Here is a 16,800-nt window from a genome sequence, read left to right on the forward strand (position 1 = left end):
CTATTTGTCACTGGCAGTGAAACAAGAAGTGATAACCATGTAAAACATAAAGGTTTTTCAAAGTTAAATTCCTCAAATCTATATCACACCATCAGCTTCCAGAACTTCCCCACTCCTCTGTTAATCCATTGCCGGCTGACATTTGTCGTCACTCTCTACAGAACATTTTCTTTCTTTTTAAAATTTTTATTTTAGGTTCAGGGGTACGTGTGCAGGTTTGTTACACAGGTAAGCTTGTGTCACAGGGTTTGCTGTACAGATTATTTTGTCTCCCAGGTGTTAAGCCTAGTACCCAATAGTTATTTTCTCTGATCCTCTCCCTCTTCCCACCCTCCACCCTCAGGTAGGCCCCAGTGTCTGTGATTCCTCTTTATGTGTCCATGTGTTCTCATCATTTAGCTCCCACTTTTAAGTGAGAACACGCAGTATTTGGTTTTCTGTTCTTGCATTAGTTTGCTAAGGATAATGGCCTCCAGCTCCATCCATGTTCCTGCAAAGGACATGATCTCATTCTTTTTTATGGCTGCATGATATTCCATGGTGTATATTTGCCATATTTTCTTTGTCCAATCTACCATTGGTGGGGATTTAGGTTGATTCTACATCATTGTTATTGTGAATAGTGTTTCAATGAATGTGTGCATGTGTCTTTATGATAGAATGATTTATATTCCTTTGGTTATATACCTAGTAATGGGATTGCTGGGTTGAATGGTAGTTCTGCTTTTAGCTCTTTGAGGAATCACCACACTGCTTTCCACAATGGTTGAACTAATTTGTATTTTCACCAGCAGTGTAAAAGCATTGCCTTTTCTCCTTGCCAGCATCTGTTATTATTATTATTATATTTGACTTTTTAATAGTAGCCATTCTGGTGTGAGATGGTATCTTACTGTGTTGGTTTTTTTTGTTTTGTTTTGTTTTGTTTTGTTTTTTAATGGAGTCTTGCTTTGTGGCCCAGGCTGGAATGCAGTGGCGTGATCTTGGCTCACTGCAAGCTCTGCCTCCCGGGTTCACGCCATTCTCCTGCCTCAGCCTCCCAAGTAGCTGGGACTACAGGCGCCCGCCACCATGCCTGGCTAATTTTTTTGTATTATTAGTAGAGATGGGGTTTCACCATGTTAGCCAGGATGGTCTCGATCTCCTGACCTCGTGATCTGCCCGCTTCAGCCTCCCAAAGTGCTGCGATTACAGGCTTGAGTCACCACGCCTGGCCCTCATTGTGGTTTTGATTTGCATTTCTTTAATCATTAGGGATATTGAGCTTTTTTTCATATGCTCATTGACCACATATATGTCTTCTTTGGAACAGTGTCTGTTCATGTCTTGCCCACTTTTTAATGGGTTGCTTTTTTTTTTTTTCCCCTGTAAATTTGTTTAAGTTCCTTATAGATGCTGGATATTAGACCTTTGTCAGATGCATAGTTTGCACACATTTCTCTCTCATTCTCTAGGTTGTCTGTTTACTCTGTTGATAGTTTCTTTTGCTGTGCAGAAGCTCTTCAGTTTAATTAGATCCTATTTGTCAATATTTGCTTTTGTTGTGATTCATTTTGGTGTCTTTGTCATAAAATCTTTGGCCATTCCTAGGTCCAAGATGGTATTGCCCAGGTTGTCTTCCAGGGTTTTCATAGTTTTGGGCTTCACATGTAAGTCTTTAATCCATCTTGAGTTGATTTTTGTATATGGTGTAAGGAAGGGGCCTAGCTTTAATCTTCTGCATATGGCTAGCCAGTTATCCCAGCACGGTTTATTGAATAGGGAGTCTGTTCTCCATTGCTTATTTTTGTCAGTTTTGTTGAAGATCAGATGGTTGTAGGTGTGCAGCCTTATTTCTGGGCTTTCTATTCTGTTCCATTGGTCTATGTGTCTGTTTTTGTACCAGTACCATGCTGTTTTGGTTACTGCAGCCCTGAAGCATAGTTTGAAGTCAGGTAGCATGATGGCTCTAGCTTTGTTCTTATTGCTTAGGATTGCCTTGGCTATTCAGGCTCTTTTTTGGTTCCATATGAAATTTAAAATAGTGTTTTCTAGTTTTGTGAAGAATCTTGTTGGTAGTTTGACAGGAATAACATCGAATCTATAAACTGCTTTGGGCAGTATGGCCATTTTAACAATTTTGATTTTTCCTATCCATGACCATGGAATGTTTTTCCATTTGTTTGTGTCATCTCTGATTTATTTGAGCAGTATTTTGTACTTCTCATTGTAGAGATCTTTCACCTCCCTGGTTAGCTGTATCCCTAGGTATTTTATTCTTTTTGTAGTGATTGCGAATGGGATTGCGTTCCTGGTTTGGCTCTTGGCGTGGCTGTTGTTGGTGTATAGGAATGCTAGAATAATTTTTGTATGTTGATTTTGTGTCCTGAAACTTGGCTGAAGTTGTTTATCAGTTGAAGGAGCTTTTGGGCCATGGCTACGGGGTGTTCTAGATATAGAATCATGTCATCTGTAAACAGGAGTAGTTTGACTTCCTCTTTTTCTATTGGGATACCCATTATCAGAAATAGTTTTCAAGGTGTTACCAGAGACCACCCAATGGGCTCTTCCCAGGGTGGGAAGTCAGTCTCTGGGACCACAGTCAGTCCTTGAAGCTCTCTAATCTGTTAACTTCAGAGACCCTGCACTGTCCTAGTACTTCCTCTCCCCCTCTCTCTGACTATATACCACCCTTCTGGTGACTTCAGGCTTCATGACCCAGAACCTGGATGAGCTGAAAGCAAATGTTCAGGATGTTTCTAAATGCCAAGTCTTTGATCTGGGCTCTGAATTCTAGAATTGGCAGAAAGATAGGCCTACCAGCCTTACCCACAATATTATGCTGTAACCGGAAGTGACTGGAATCATAGTTTGAGATATTAATTTAGTTTTTCCTTTTGTGAGCACCCTTTCACTTATCATTTAAACAAGTAATCTTTGTGCCTCTGAATCCCATACCCATAAGCGTTAAGGTTTTTGTAACACAAAAGCTACAATAGCTCAGGGACTCTTTCTACTCTCTCCCGGGCTGCAACCCTCTATGAGAAAATGAGCAAAAACACAGCCAAAAGCAGAGGAAGAGAGCAGATTCTTTCCCATGTCAAAAGATATTATTATCCTGTGCTAGGGAGAAAAAATGACTAGGTGTTTGTGGTGGGGGCGGGGGGAAGAAGAGAATAAAAGAATGGGGGTTATGAGCTTTCCCTGACAGTTGACTCTGAGGAATTTGCCAAAGATGCCAGATGGCTGGATCTGGCCAAGCATGGAGAACTTGCCTCTTTGTGAGCCTCAGTCCACAGATTGTCCAGTCTCCATCAGAAAGAACCCACCCTATGCCTGTGCTATAGGGCCAAGTGTGCTATTCCTTCTATTACTGTCAAGTGAGGACTTTGCATTTGCTGGCAGTCCTCAACAAGATGTTGAATCAAAGTCCTCACTTAGTCCCCAGTTTCATTCATCATATGGAAATTGCCTTTCACAATCCCTACCACCCTTGAAAGATCAAGAAGGGGTGAAGCACTAGCCATATGATGAGGGTGTTGCCAGTGAGGAAGAACCCATGTGTGTATGTGATGGGGAGAAACTGAACAAGTTTGAGAAATTGCACAAACTCCTGACATCCTGAGATGCTACTCTTCCTTCTCCCGTTAGCCGTCGGACAGAAGCTGTCTCCTGAGGAGGAAAGAACGGGCTGGAAGCACCAGGCCCTCATGTCCTCCTGCCTTCTAGGGCCTTGTACAACATCTCCATTGACCCGCTCTTTAAAATCCACCTCACATACCCAAGAAGGCTCTTGCTCTCCTCCTGTTTCTCATATGTGACTTTCCTTTCTAGTTAAGGCTCTTTCAGTGGGGTTTTGTTCCTTGCAAGCAAACTACTACGGTGGAGTAATATTTCATAAATGAAACAAATCCCTGCAACTCCTCACACCCAGCCATTTCTTTTTCTCCTTGGTGTTTGCATGTCTTTGAACAGTATTCTTCAAGGAAGAGCTATCTCATTTTGCTTAAAGGCAACAGGAGTGGTTAACAGTCAAAATGCTGCCTACCATTATGTCTCAAGCATATTTTGTGAATGATCTTGTTTAACCTTACAACATCCCAGTGGAGGTAGGTACTGTACTATGTCCATATCTCTGCTGGCAAAACTGAGGCACAAAGGCTAGGTAACTTGGCTTGCTGAGTGGTGAAGCTGGGATTTGAACCTCTAACCACTCACAGAGTGAGGGGTTATAAAGCCTCCGTGAAAAGTTGCCTCCCTAAATAATGGGGCTGTTACCTCAACTGCTTTTTAGATACATAATTCTCCTCCTTCTGGTAGTTATTATTTTAACTTGGGCCTTGGGGGCTCTCTGGGCTCAGAGTGGACAAGGGAGCTGAATGAGTTAGGCTCCTGCAGAGTCAGCCTGGCCCCAATCTAGTTCTCTTCTGGTTTCCCAAGCTACCTTTCCTGGTACCAAATATACCTCAGTTTCCACATTATTAGTTCTGGGTCTCTTTGTGGGTAGAATCTCCCATAAAGTGTTTATCTTCCCATAAATCAAGGAAGAACAGAATCCATTAGCACTTTTCTACTTGGAGAACATTTCCCCTTTTCTACTCAGAGAAGCTACCTGGAAATATTCCCCTTGGGGCTAGGCAGAGTTTTCCTTCTAGCTGGGATATAGACCTTTTCTGCACATGCTCCAGGTCACTAAGTTAATGTGACATTAAGGGGCTGTGTGGGTTCTGCAGAGTAACAAGGGACCTCTTGGTTGCTGGAGGCAGCCAGTTCAGCTAGAATTGCTCCACTCTCCTTGGGAAAAGGTTCTGGTTTTTGAGAAATTGGAATCCTTGACAGAGGTCCTGAAGAGATCCGTGTCTTTCCTGAGGCAGCTTCCCAGAAATTAGAGAATTTAATCTCTGCAGAAAACTCAGAAGTTTTCATTTGGCCATTCTTCCTTCCTTCTGTTGACTTCCCGGGAGACAGAAAGCATCCTGAGGTACTCCTTCAAAGACTGTTTTTTCTGAAACCAGCAGTGACTTCTGAGAGTCTACCTCATTTTCACACATCAGTGCTCACTGAGGTCACAGTCATTGCCTCAAAGAAATTGGCTCAAATTCAACCATTTGTTAACCAGTCTGGGAGTAGTGTAGGTTCCATAAGAATTCTTAGCATTCCTGTGTAGTCCCTTTAATGTGGCAAATACAAGTCCTCTTGTCTGCAATTCAGATCTGCACAAATGATACATTTATATTATAATAATCAAACTCATGATTTTACACTTTATTCTGCTGAGTGGCTAAAACTCCATCTTGGTTTATGCAGCGTTTCCTCCTCCTCACTACCCAGCAGGTCAAGAGGAAAAGGATTTCCTGGGTTGGGAGACAGAACAGTCAAGGCAAAATGGTCAGTGCGATGACATTGGTGGGCCTTACAGAAAGTCAGAGACCAATGGAAGCAGCCCAATCCCACAGCTAGATGAATGGGGTCCCAAAAGACAGTAAGATTCCAAGAGAGAAAATGTCTGTGTGGTGAGCATTGGCAGTCAGGGCCTTACCCAGCCTCACAAAGAGCTCGTGCACTAGGGGTGGCCCGAGAGCATTCAGAGTAGCTAGGGAGAAATGGAAAAGGTTGCTGACCTGATGGGACCATTCAGATGGGAAGGAGGCGGTCTCCATGGAGCCTGCATGGACTGACACCTGAAGACCACATGGGGTGAAGAATGTCTCAGGGGGGCCTGCATAAGGGTGAGAGTGTCTTGCAACAGACAACTGCCACACCCCTTCTTCAGTCATCTTGATGTCTTGGCACTACATAAATTCCACGGAACTGCAAAACAACTTGGGGCAGCGGATGCAGGAAAGAATCCTTCAACTGGCTGAGTTGTAGTTTTGCATCTGCAACAGATTTTGAAGGTCAAAACGGAAATCAAGTTGAGTTTTGGAAAAATGTTGAAAGTCATAATTTGTGCACACCAGAATCTGCGAAGCTAGAGTTATAGACTAGCTCTAGCAAAGTATGGATTTATTGAAAGAACCCAGAAGAATCTCATGGACATAAAATTCAGGAAGTACATCTGGACTTCACAGGAATGAGAAGACCACCAGGCAATGATTTTCTGTGGCTCTGATTGTCTCTTACAATCAGCTTTTCTCTGGAACATGGTACCAATCTCCTCTCTGCAAAGACCAAGACAGAGGCAAGTGGCTTTTTCTGCTGACTTATAGTCCCTGTTCCTCCATAGCTTGGGTGGAACTTGGATCTCTGCTGGTATTTATGAAGGCACCACCTCCACATGACTTACTGGTTCTGTGACTGCCACCAGATCATTGCATTCTTTATGCTTCTTGGCTGAAAGTTTTGAGATGGAATCAGCTTTGATATTCCTTTTCTCCAGGGTCATGCCCTTTAGATGAGGAATTCACCTGGTCCAACTGTGTGGGGTCAGAGGGTGAGAGGTCATGCAAATGTGACACAGCTGCTCAAGCTGGTCACATCAACAACAGTGTATGGGTTGGACAGTTCCAGAAAGGAGACATTTGAGCCCAGAGGCGTGACTCAACTTCCAATTCACTTTTATTAAAATTACTGCTGTGCATGTCTTATGTCTCTCTCTATGTTGCAGCTTCCTAGAAAGCAGAGGCTGTAACTGATCTCTGTATGCACCAGTGCATCTTTCATGTGCCTTTTGCATTTGAAAGAGTTCAGTGAATATTTGTTGAATCAGTGAATGTATATCGCTATATTTGTGTTCTGCTCTCTATACCTTCATTTCTGAGTGAATCATGTTCAGGCCAATATCTGAATAGGATAATTCCTGTTGCTGGGGTATAGCAGGAGAATGCCAGTCAAAATGACTAGGTTAGAGTGTGGCCCTTATTTGGGTGGATTTCCTGACCAGACACTACAAAGAAACATCCTTGGAGTCACCACAAACATGGGTTTTCCCTACCAACTGAGTATCTTAACTTCCCATTATTCTAGAGCCATCTTAGCTACCATGGAAATTGGCTGGAGATCACATTCAATCTTTGAAGCATGTGAGTGATAAGTTAGAACTAATTCAGATAAGAGGAGCAAGTGGTGCCCTACAGGGAGCAAATTCCTAGTTATCTCTTTTCAACATTTAAAAGATGTTTCTACATTAAAAGCTTCGTGTTATTGGCAATCACTACTTTGATTTGTGTAAAGAAATCCAAACTTTACAAGTTTTCTTGTGTGCCCATTTAAAGAGCTGTATTTAAATGGGGGAGCCATCTGACGCTAATGGTAACCAATTAGAATCATAAAATGTTGAGCCTGAAGGGAATTTATGGATCACTTAGTCCATCCCTTTCATTTTATAAGGATATGTGCCTTGTCACACATCTAGGACCAGAGCTATAACTCCTACCTATCTGGTCCTGGGTTCTTCAACCCCTAGAAAATCCACACTGCTGTGGACAGCTGGAAAGTGCTAGAGATTATTAACATGGAGAACATGAGTAGTCTTTAGCAGTATACATGGTTAAGTACACAGAAACAAAATGAAACAGTCCTCCATGCTGCAGGAAAGATGAGAGATGGCTCATTCTCAAGAGTGTCTGAGGCTTGGGATTGAGTCAGGGCTACTCAGAGGCTGGCAGAGAAGGCCCACAGGCCCAACTGGGCCCCTAGGTGTAATTATAGTGCCCAGAATTCTTACCATGAGCCAGGTACTATTTAATACTCAATCCTCATGAGTTCACTAAACTGCACAACACGCCTATGGAATCAGAATGATTATCTGCATTTTACAGATGAGGGGACAGTTGGGACATTTGAGTGATTTGGCCAAGGTCATATACCAATGTCACTTACTAGTATCCAAGGTAGAGTTTGCACTCAGGTCTTTCAAACCCCTGAGCTTGTGTTCTTAGCCAGAGACAACCAAGATTTGAGAAGAGGCCCCTCTGGGAGACATTGGTGACAGCTTGGGCCTCTCTGGGTAATCTTGTTCTATGCTGCCTGTGCTTTTAAATTTATATGGATACTTGAGCGTGCCAGGATAATTTCTGCATGCTTGGATTGATCTGAGCTGAACTGACCTTTCAGACCCCAGCAGACTTCCCAAGCTTCATCTCCAGCACTCTGGTAGGACACAGCCCAGGGTGGGGCCAACTTCTGTGCTTATTAATTCACATTCCTTGTGGAGAGGCTTTCCATTTGCTGAAAATGCTAAAGCTTTTGAAGGACTGTAGAGATTTGGTGTGATTTCCACGTTTTAAGAGGGAAAAAGCAAAGGCACAGTGTGTTTAGTTTATACTGGGCTATGTGGGAGACCATAGTGGCTGGGAGTAACAGGTTTGTGTGGAACCTGGAAAATCTAATTAATCCTTTTTGGCTGGTTCCCCTCTTAGATGCTTCTCAGCCAGCTGATTACTCATTTCTGGCTTGTTAGAGAAACAATACTGACAAAGTGCACAACATTCGATTGGGATGGAGGGGCTGATAGGACACAAAGGAACTAGGAGATGTAGATGAGTCCAGCGAGGCCAGGAGTAGAACTCCAACTGCCCAGGCAGCTTTAAGGGTTCTTGCCAGGGGTGGTTGGGGACCCCTAACTAGACTCTTCAAGCTACTTTGAAATCCTGTTCTGATTTAGTCTGAAGCTAAAGAACTACAGTGACTGTCCTTACAACCCAGTAAGGAAGGAGTTGTAGAAGAGGAAGTTTGGATTCACTTGTATATCAGGCACAAAACCACCACACATGTCAGTGGAATCTCTCTGCCCCTTTAGCTCCATTCTGAGACTTCAAAAAGTCATAACAAATCCTCACAACCATCATATGAAGTAGGAACTATCACTATGCCAATTTTATGCCAACAAAAAGCATGTGTCAGGCCTGGGATCACAGCCCAAAGAGGCTAAGGGACTTGCCCTGGGGCACTGACATAAGTCTGGGATGCAAAGTCAGTGGCCAGGTTCTTAACAACAAATCTGCTGCTTCTACTTCATTCTCAGAGGCTCCTTCCAACCCACAACTTTTTGTTTTGGGACTATATATGCAGTTCCACCAAGTACTCACATTAATGAGCAGGTTACCACCATGGGTAACTAGAGCCTAGTCCTCTAGGAGACTATTTAGATCCCACTTTGGTGTTGTCCCACCCCAGAGTGAGGAAATTTGGATATTTGTCCACCAATTCCCTTCCATAATTGGTTGAGGGCTGCTCCTGTGAGCATCTACCCCTGGCCTGCCTTGGGCATACAAAGGCGAGGCATGTTCCTACACCCAGAGAGTAAGCCCCATGTAGAGAGCTGCAGGTGCTTGCCGGAGAAATCAACAGCATGTAAGGCAGTCATGAGTGCCAGGGGAATCTGGGCTGAGGACAGCGATCAGCCGGAATTCAGCTCCTCCTCTTGGGGCTTGCAAATTTGTGGCCTGCAGAGCACAAACCATAGCTAGTGTGATATAAATCATGCTTGGATTGAAGTTAAGAAGGTTCTTTTGCTTACAAGTAATGGAACTCTACCTCAGCTAGGTTAGGTTGAAAGGGGACTTGACTGACTCATGTAATCAAATCCCAGAAAAGATAAGAATACTGCTGGCCTTGTGGATGAATGGAGACGACAGATCTCATTCATCCCAGGCCCAAGCTGCAAATCTTTTTGTCTGCTCTCTTCTCATTTAGAGGCTAGCTTCTTTGAAAAGGCAAACAGTCTTACCTATAATTTCTCTGCCTCCCCTCCAGAGAGGGGCAGACCCTTGTCCTTTAGAAATCTTCCCTGAAAGTCTTTAAATAGAAACTGGCCCTGCTCAGGTCAAGAACCCACTCCTTGACTTATCACTGTGGCCCATGAATGTGGAGGCCAACTCTCATTTTCTACACATGGTCAGAGCAGGAGTAGACAGTCCCTTAAAGAAAGAGGGTGAGGTTCCCAGGAGAAGGGAAGATGCTGGGTAGACAAAACATTCCAGCTCAGAAGTAAAAACAGTGGTCTCACAGGTCATCTGCTGGAGAAATGGTCAAAATTTGATTCTATGCTGAAAAAGCACTTCATTACAGAACCAAAAAAGCAAATGAAGGGGAAATGACATTGTTAATTTCATTAGGAACAAAATATCACTAGCATTGATTGTTCTTGTAGCTCAAGTGTTGACATTTTGACAAACACCCATGTTGCAGAGAACGCAACTGAAAGAAATGCTTCCCAGAGGAGCTGATTCTAGAAGGTCCCTGTCGCCTCCCTGTCAAGCACTATCCTCTTCAGGCCCTGCTTAAGTTAATTTTTACCAGTAGCCGCAGACCTGAGTGGAGGCTTTTCCTCTCTATGATCTATGATCACGTGCCAAAACTCAGGGGCGATATCCACCCGGTGGGGACTCTTGGGTCTTCTTCTGACAGAGAGTTGCTTCAAAAATCCAATGGGATAATTTAGGGGCCGTGCTTTCAAAGAAACAAAAAGAAGACTCACATTTAAGAAGGAATGATTAGGTTGTCTTCTCTTCCATTCATACTCATCCAACACCTATTTACTGATGCTACCTGCCAGGCACTCACTGAGGATATAGAAATGAGAAAAACAAACCCTCTGACCGCCTGAATCTCACCCTGGTCAGGGGAAGCGGTTGCCTCAAGGCCGGATGATGGTCCTATCTTCTCCAGGAATCCTTCTGTCTCCTCCCAACCCTCCAGCCTGCTGCCCTCACTCTTGACTTGTCACAATCACCTGCTCACACATGCACACTTTACTCCATCGCAGATTTCGGCCGGGCGGGGCAGGAGCCGCTTACTCTCTGCCCCTTTAGGTGCCATTAGGCCAGTTTGATGCTACAAGCGGCGGGCGGGGTGTAAGGATCGGGGTAAAGGTCCAGCCCGCTCCTTGCTCTGAAGGGGCACAACAGCTTCAGGCTGCAAATGGCTCTCCCCGCCCCGGCCCGGCCCCCGAGGTGTTGGGGGCGGCGCCCCCTTGCAGGGCTCCGGGTCGCCGCAGCGCGGGTAGCTCGGCCGCCGCTGGGGAGTGAGCGCCGGGCATCTGACTGCAATCTGACTGCAAAGGGCCGCCGCAGAGGGATGGGCGGTTCGGGGCCCGCCGCCTCTTACTACTGGCCGCCTGCCTGGGGCTCTGCCGGGCGCTAGGAGGTACGCTCCCCAAACTTCTCCTCCCCGTCCCATCCCCGGCCGTGCGGAGCCCGCTTGGAGAGGGTGGGCGAGCGGGGAGGAGGGCCCTGGCGGGGAGACCCCCTCGGCGCCCCTGCTGGCCCCAGGCAATGCTGGGCCAGGTTCGCCACGCCGCGACCCCGACTTTGACTCGCAGGCAGGGCATTCCTGAGCTGGGCAGCCGGGGGAGGAGACTGCTCGGTCCTGCGCAGTGACTGGGCGCCGCCGCGAAAAACTTCCATCTCCAAGTCCGTGCGGCGGGCGCCTCCAGGGCAGGGCCTGTTCCTCACCTCCGCGTGGCCTTCCCCGAGGATCGGAGTTTTAAAGTCGGCCTCCTGACTGCATTCCTACCAGCAGAATGAATGATTCCTGCTGTCTTCCCTACTGATCCTTCTTAGCTCTGCCCCTCACCCTGCCCCAGCAAGTTACTCGGCCGCAAGTGACCGGCAGGGCTCTGGTTGCCGTAAACTCACCGCTGGAATCTTCTTTGGCCACCAGCCCGCTGTCCCATAAGCCCCTCCACCTATCAGCATAAAATTTCTGGGTTCCATGAGGAAGACGTGCTCTACATTTCTGTGGCACTTTTCAGAGGTTAAAGATTGCTAATGACGTAATTCTTTGACTTTTTGCTACGTGATTGAGCCCTGTACTTGGTTCTTCCCTCCCTTCACGGCGTTTTAAAATTGAATTCGGTTCAACAAAAGACTCCCTTGGAGACTTTTTAAGAGAACACATTCTAAATCAAAGGCCCTGTATCGCTGTAGTACTTGGATTAAATTCTGAAGTCTTATTTACTGCATTTTAGGCGTAGACAAATAGTGTCCTTGCTGCTTACACTCTTGCTGATTTCATGGGAGCTTTGCAGCACCTTCCAGCGATGACCCGCCCCTGGAGTAGAGGACACCTCACCTTCCCCTTGTGGCGGTGGGGAGGCCGGGCTCTGCTCTCAGCTCTGCTCCTTCCTTCCTGGATTTTCCTCTGCCCACCCCCTGCCCATTCCTGCCTGGTTCCTAGAGTGGATAGGACAGGGAGCTGGAGGCCTGGGGCTGCCGTGACTGTGGCTTTGAGGGGAAAGGTGTGAGTTGCAGGCCAGCGAGATCTGAGAGGGCAGTGATTGCCACGTGGGGACAGATCGGGTGGTGATGGGCGAGGAGCCAGTGATCCAAGTGGTCAGTGTAGGGTGATAGGAAGCATTGCAGTCAGATGGACGTGGCTTCAATCAGGGTGCTGTCCTGTATTCTCAGAATTTGGGGAAGTTACTTCTCTGAGTCTTGATTTTTACCTCTGTAAAATGGAGATGATGATACAGAGAGGCTTAAATAAAATACTATGTAAGACTGCCTAGCAGCCTGAGAACCACTCATTAAATACTCATTTCCATCCTTTCCTACTCATTACCCTCCTTTCCTCCCCATCTGTGCAATTACCTTGGGTAAGTGCCAGTGGATTAGAAATTCATTTAGGGGAAAGAATGTGGATAATGGAGATTTATTGAATAAAGATTTCCATAGCATATATTTTAGCATATATGCTGTTCTTCATCCATGGCGCCGATGGCATGACAAATATTGAATACCAAAAAGTCTTATTCAAATCTACTTTGGTGTACTTGGAAGAATATTTTCTTGAGTAGCCAGATGCATTATATGAATTTAGGTTTTTTTCTTAATTCCTTGGGTGATTCAGGCTATTGCCTTGAACAATCTTGGCAAGTTTCATCATGGTGGGAAGCCACCTTTGTCTAGTGAAAAAATACTGTCTAGATAGAAATATCTTTAGTATATACACCCAGTGTATCTCTGTAAATCATCTATCAGTGCTACCAAAACTAGACCACTCAGCACTAAACTCAATCAATGGTTCAATAGTTCAATAATTTCTCATTGTTTGACTACTTTATTGTCAAATCTCCTTAGCATATTATTGCCTCACCTTATAACAAGGCTGGTGGAGAATTTGTCCAGGAAGAGAATCACCAGCACCGCTTGTTCCTTTGCATTACTAGTCCTTACATTATTTGTATATAGCTTTAGCCAGTGGTTTGTTTGGAGGAATTTTGTAAGTTCCTGATCGTATTTGTCAAGACTTGTTTAGTTACAGTGAGATAACGCAATTAGTAGACCCAGTTTTCCAGGCAAACCTGCCCGTGGTGTGTACTGAATGTAGGGAGAGAGAGAGGGCATTGCAGTCAAGCTTTCTGCATTGTGGAACCCCCACCCATCCCTTAGGAGACTTGTGCACTGAGCAGATGAAACTCACACTCAACAGGTGAGGCTGTCTCATGCCAGTTGAGACAGGATGTCAATCAGTCCATAAATTAAAGATGAAAAAAATTTTCAGTTCTTACTTGTTTTTAGATATAGCAACCCCAGAAGTCCTAACATTTTCTTTCAGTTCCAAAGTAAATAACTTGGCATCTCACTTTACCATTTCTTCTCCAAAGCTGTGGTGCCCAAACCCAAATGTTTTCAGGAGCCAGTGAGTCATAGTGAGCCAAGCAGCCGCTAGTGTGGCAGGAGGTGACACAGAGTGGTGGGTACCCTGTGGTTGAAGCATCCACACCCCATACATAGTTGCTATGTTGTGGGAACTAATGAGTCCCAAGGTGCCCTGACCATCTGATTTTTCTAGAGAAGCCAAAAAGTCCATGTTTTACTTTAACATCTCCTGGTTTTAACTTTTTTCTTTTTAAATAGGGCTGTACAGGACATACAAATCACCATAAAACCCTCACGGCCTTTGCTCCAGAGGCCCTTATGCTACTGCCTTATTGACCTCTGTATTCCCAGGACATAGTCCAGTAACCTACAGATAATAGATGCTCATTAAATACGAGTGACTGAAGGAAAGAATGCCCCTGGGGAGTGTGATAGGCAGAAAACCAGCTCCCCAAATATGTTCATGTCCTAATCTCTGAATATGTGAATATATTGATTTATATGGCAAAAGGGACTTTGTAGATATGATTATATTTGTGAAATGAGGAGATGATCCTGGGTTATTTGAATGGGCCCTGAATATCACAAAGGTCTTTTAAGAGGGAGACAGGACAGTCAGAGTTGGAGGAGGAGATGGAAAGCTGAGGTTGGAGAAGTGTAATTGCTGGCTGGGACCACAAGCCAAGGAAAGCAGGTAGCCTCTAGAAGCTGGAAAAGGAAGAAAATAGATTCTCCCCTAGAGCCTCTAGAAGGAAGGCAGCCCTGCACACACCTCGATTTTAGCTCAATGGGACCTCTTTTAGATTCCAACCTCCAGAACTTGTAAGATAATAAATTTGTGTTGGTTTAAGCCACTCAATTTGTGGCAATTTGTTATAGCAGCAACAGGAAACTTATACAGGGAGTTTGTGTCTTAGTAAAAGAGATAATTCAACGGCCGTATAATCCTACAGAGGCATGAGATGGCGATGCCATCAGAGAGGAATGAGGGGCTGGAAGAGCCACCAATGTTAGGCCAGGGGCTTTAGGGAAGGTTCTGTCCCTGTGGGGAGCAAGCCTGGCTACAGCACTGACTCCCATGCCTGTGACTGGGGCCTGGCAAACTCCCACGCTAGCTGGGCAACGAACACAGGAACACATAATTGCCACACATGGGGCATACAGGATAGGACATAGGTTTTGCGACACCTAAGAGAGAGTTGTCAGCTCAACTGGGGTATACTGGGCACCAGGACTGCCTCACTGCAGAATTCCAGTGGGTGCTACTTACATCAGAGACTCCGGGAATAGCTTCTTCTCACAATCTGAATGGCCATGCATAGTGGACATGGGGTCCTGGGGAATGCCCTGTTGAAAGGAAGTAAGGGCAGGGTACCTGCTGTTTTCTTTTTGTTACTTAAGATCTCAGTACAAAATAGTTTCAGGAAAACTAATATTTAGAGAATGAATGAATAGATGAGAGATTGGTGGGTTGTGTTCTGCAAAGCAAGAAGTCTAGGGCTATAGATTGCTTTGGCTGTACCTGGAAACCCAAGATTTGCATCTTCACTGTGGGCCTGGGCCTAGCACACTCTCCTCTGCCTTCCTCCAAAAGTGTCAGCAGAGGGATGTGGCACCAGAGCTTTCCCCTCACTCCAGCCCTCTGAATATCTGGTCACCTGCCTGTCCTGTAGCCATGGAGCAACAATCTTAGTGGGCCTGAGTTTTGTGGCAGAGATTTTTCTAATTTTGCCTGTTGGGGTTTGCTTTCAGTGAATAAAGGAGATTGAGCTTCCCAGGGCATGTTGGATGTTTGTGCTGAGTTCTTTTCTTTCCTTTCTTCCTTCCTTCTTTCTTTCTTTCTTTCTTTCTTTCTTTCTTTCTTTCTTTCTTTCTTTCTTTCTTTCTTTCTTTCTTTCTTTCTTTCTTTCTTTCTTTCTTTCTTTTTCTCTCTCTCTCTTTCTTTCTTTCTTTTCTTTCTTTCTCTCTCTCTCTCTTTCTTTCTCTCTCTCTCTTTCTTTTTTTCTTTCTCTCTCTCTCTCTCTCTCCTTCCTTCCTTTCTTCCTTCTTTCTTTTTGACAAGAGAAAAACAGGTTTATTTTGCCACCAGTACATTAGCACACTAACAAGTATAGGACTTAATATTCCAAAGGAATATACCCGTGCTACCCATGCTAGTGGGAGTCATTTACATTTAAATGTATATACCTATGTATCCATACCTCAGTCAAGATACAGAACATTTCCATCACCCTAGAAAGTTCTTCCCTTGCCTTCTTTTTTTTCTTTTCAATTTTTTTTTTTTTGTTTTTCTGAGACAGGGTCTCACTCTGTCACCCAGGCTGGAGTGCAGTGGCATGATCTTGGCTCACTGCTGCACCCTCAACCTCCTGGCCTCAAGTGATCTTCCAGTGCTCAAGTGATCATCTCAGTTCTCCCCCCAAAGAGTTGGGACCTATAGGCACGTGCCACCATGGCTGGCTAATTTTTTGTATTTTTTTTTGTACAGACTGGATTTTACCATGCACAGGCTGGTCTCAAACTCCTGAGCTCAAGCGATCTGCCTGCCTCGGCATCCCAAAGTACTGGGATTACAGGCCTGAGCCACCGTGCCCAGCTCCTCCTTGCCTTTTCCAGTTAATCTTCTTCCCTCTAGAACAGCAACCACTGTCCTGATTATCTATCCCCATATAATCATATTTTAATTTTTTAAATTATGAATTTCATCACTACCATGCTGGTCATAACACTGCTATAAATCATTAGAAGCTGTTAATGTATTTTCATTGTTCAAATTTCATCTACTTCTCTGGATCCCAGATTAATTGATTTTTTTAAAGGTTACATCTGCTTGTTAATCTGCAGGTCTAGCTCATAGCCTCTTTGACGAATAGAAGGTATACTAACACAAATGTCATACATGATTAGGTAATGTAAGTAACCTGGTCTTTCAGAATACTATTGAATGATATTAAGCTACTTAAAAATTAATTCCTAGAATCCCAACCCTTATATTTCCATGGCGAGTAACATGCATTATCTCAGGGGAGAGTGGCATTTTCGGTTTACAGATGAGAAAATGATTCAACAACTAACTGACTTATACAAAATTCCCCTTACCATAATCAGTGGTGCCAGCACTAGATTTTTATTATTTTGCTCATTCCACTATCCTAAGCTGCATGTACACAAGGAAAGAGGCATCTTGTATTCCAGAAATTCAAATTCCTTATCTCTTCTCTGAAAATTCATAGGTTACCCATTCTTTCCATCGTCAGCATAGTGTTGAGCACTGTGA

At 44.6% G+C, this 16,800-nt stretch overlaps 1 protein-coding gene and 1 long non-coding RNA gene across 3 annotated transcripts in view; one reads left to right on the forward strand and one right to left on the reverse strand.

The window, feature by feature from the left end:
• Positions 1-5,230: 5,230 nt before the first annotated feature.
• LOC140711511 (uncharacterized) lies at positions 5,231-11,667 on the reverse strand. 2 transcript variants are annotated; one of them, XR_012092775.1, is made up of 3 exons: positions 11,559-11,667; positions 5,601-5,858; positions 5,231-5,333 (listed from the first exon to the last, which is right to left on the reverse strand). It is a non-coding gene; the product is annotated as an uncharacterized lncRNA (long non-coding RNA). The 2 variants fall into 2 exon arrangements; XR_012092774.1 differs by having other exon boundaries at positions 11,376-11,601.
• The window catches only part of LOC140711510 (chondroitin sulfate proteoglycan 4-like), a 119,652-nt gene continuing 113,693 nt past the window's right edge, over positions 10,842-16,800 (forward strand). Inside the window, exon 1 of the mRNA XM_073014763.1 lies at positions 10,842-11,067. The gene's annotated coding sequence lies outside the window, so the exon portion shown is untranslated. The remainder of the gene's footprint in view (positions 11,068-16,800) is intronic.

This window comes from Chlorocebus sabaeus, chromosome 4, assembly GCF_047675955.1.
Source record: "Chlorocebus sabaeus isolate Y175 chromosome 4, mChlSab1.0.hap1, whole genome shotgun sequence".
Lineage (NCBI taxonomy): Eukaryota > Metazoa > Chordata > Mammalia > Primates > Cercopithecidae > Chlorocebus > Chlorocebus sabaeus.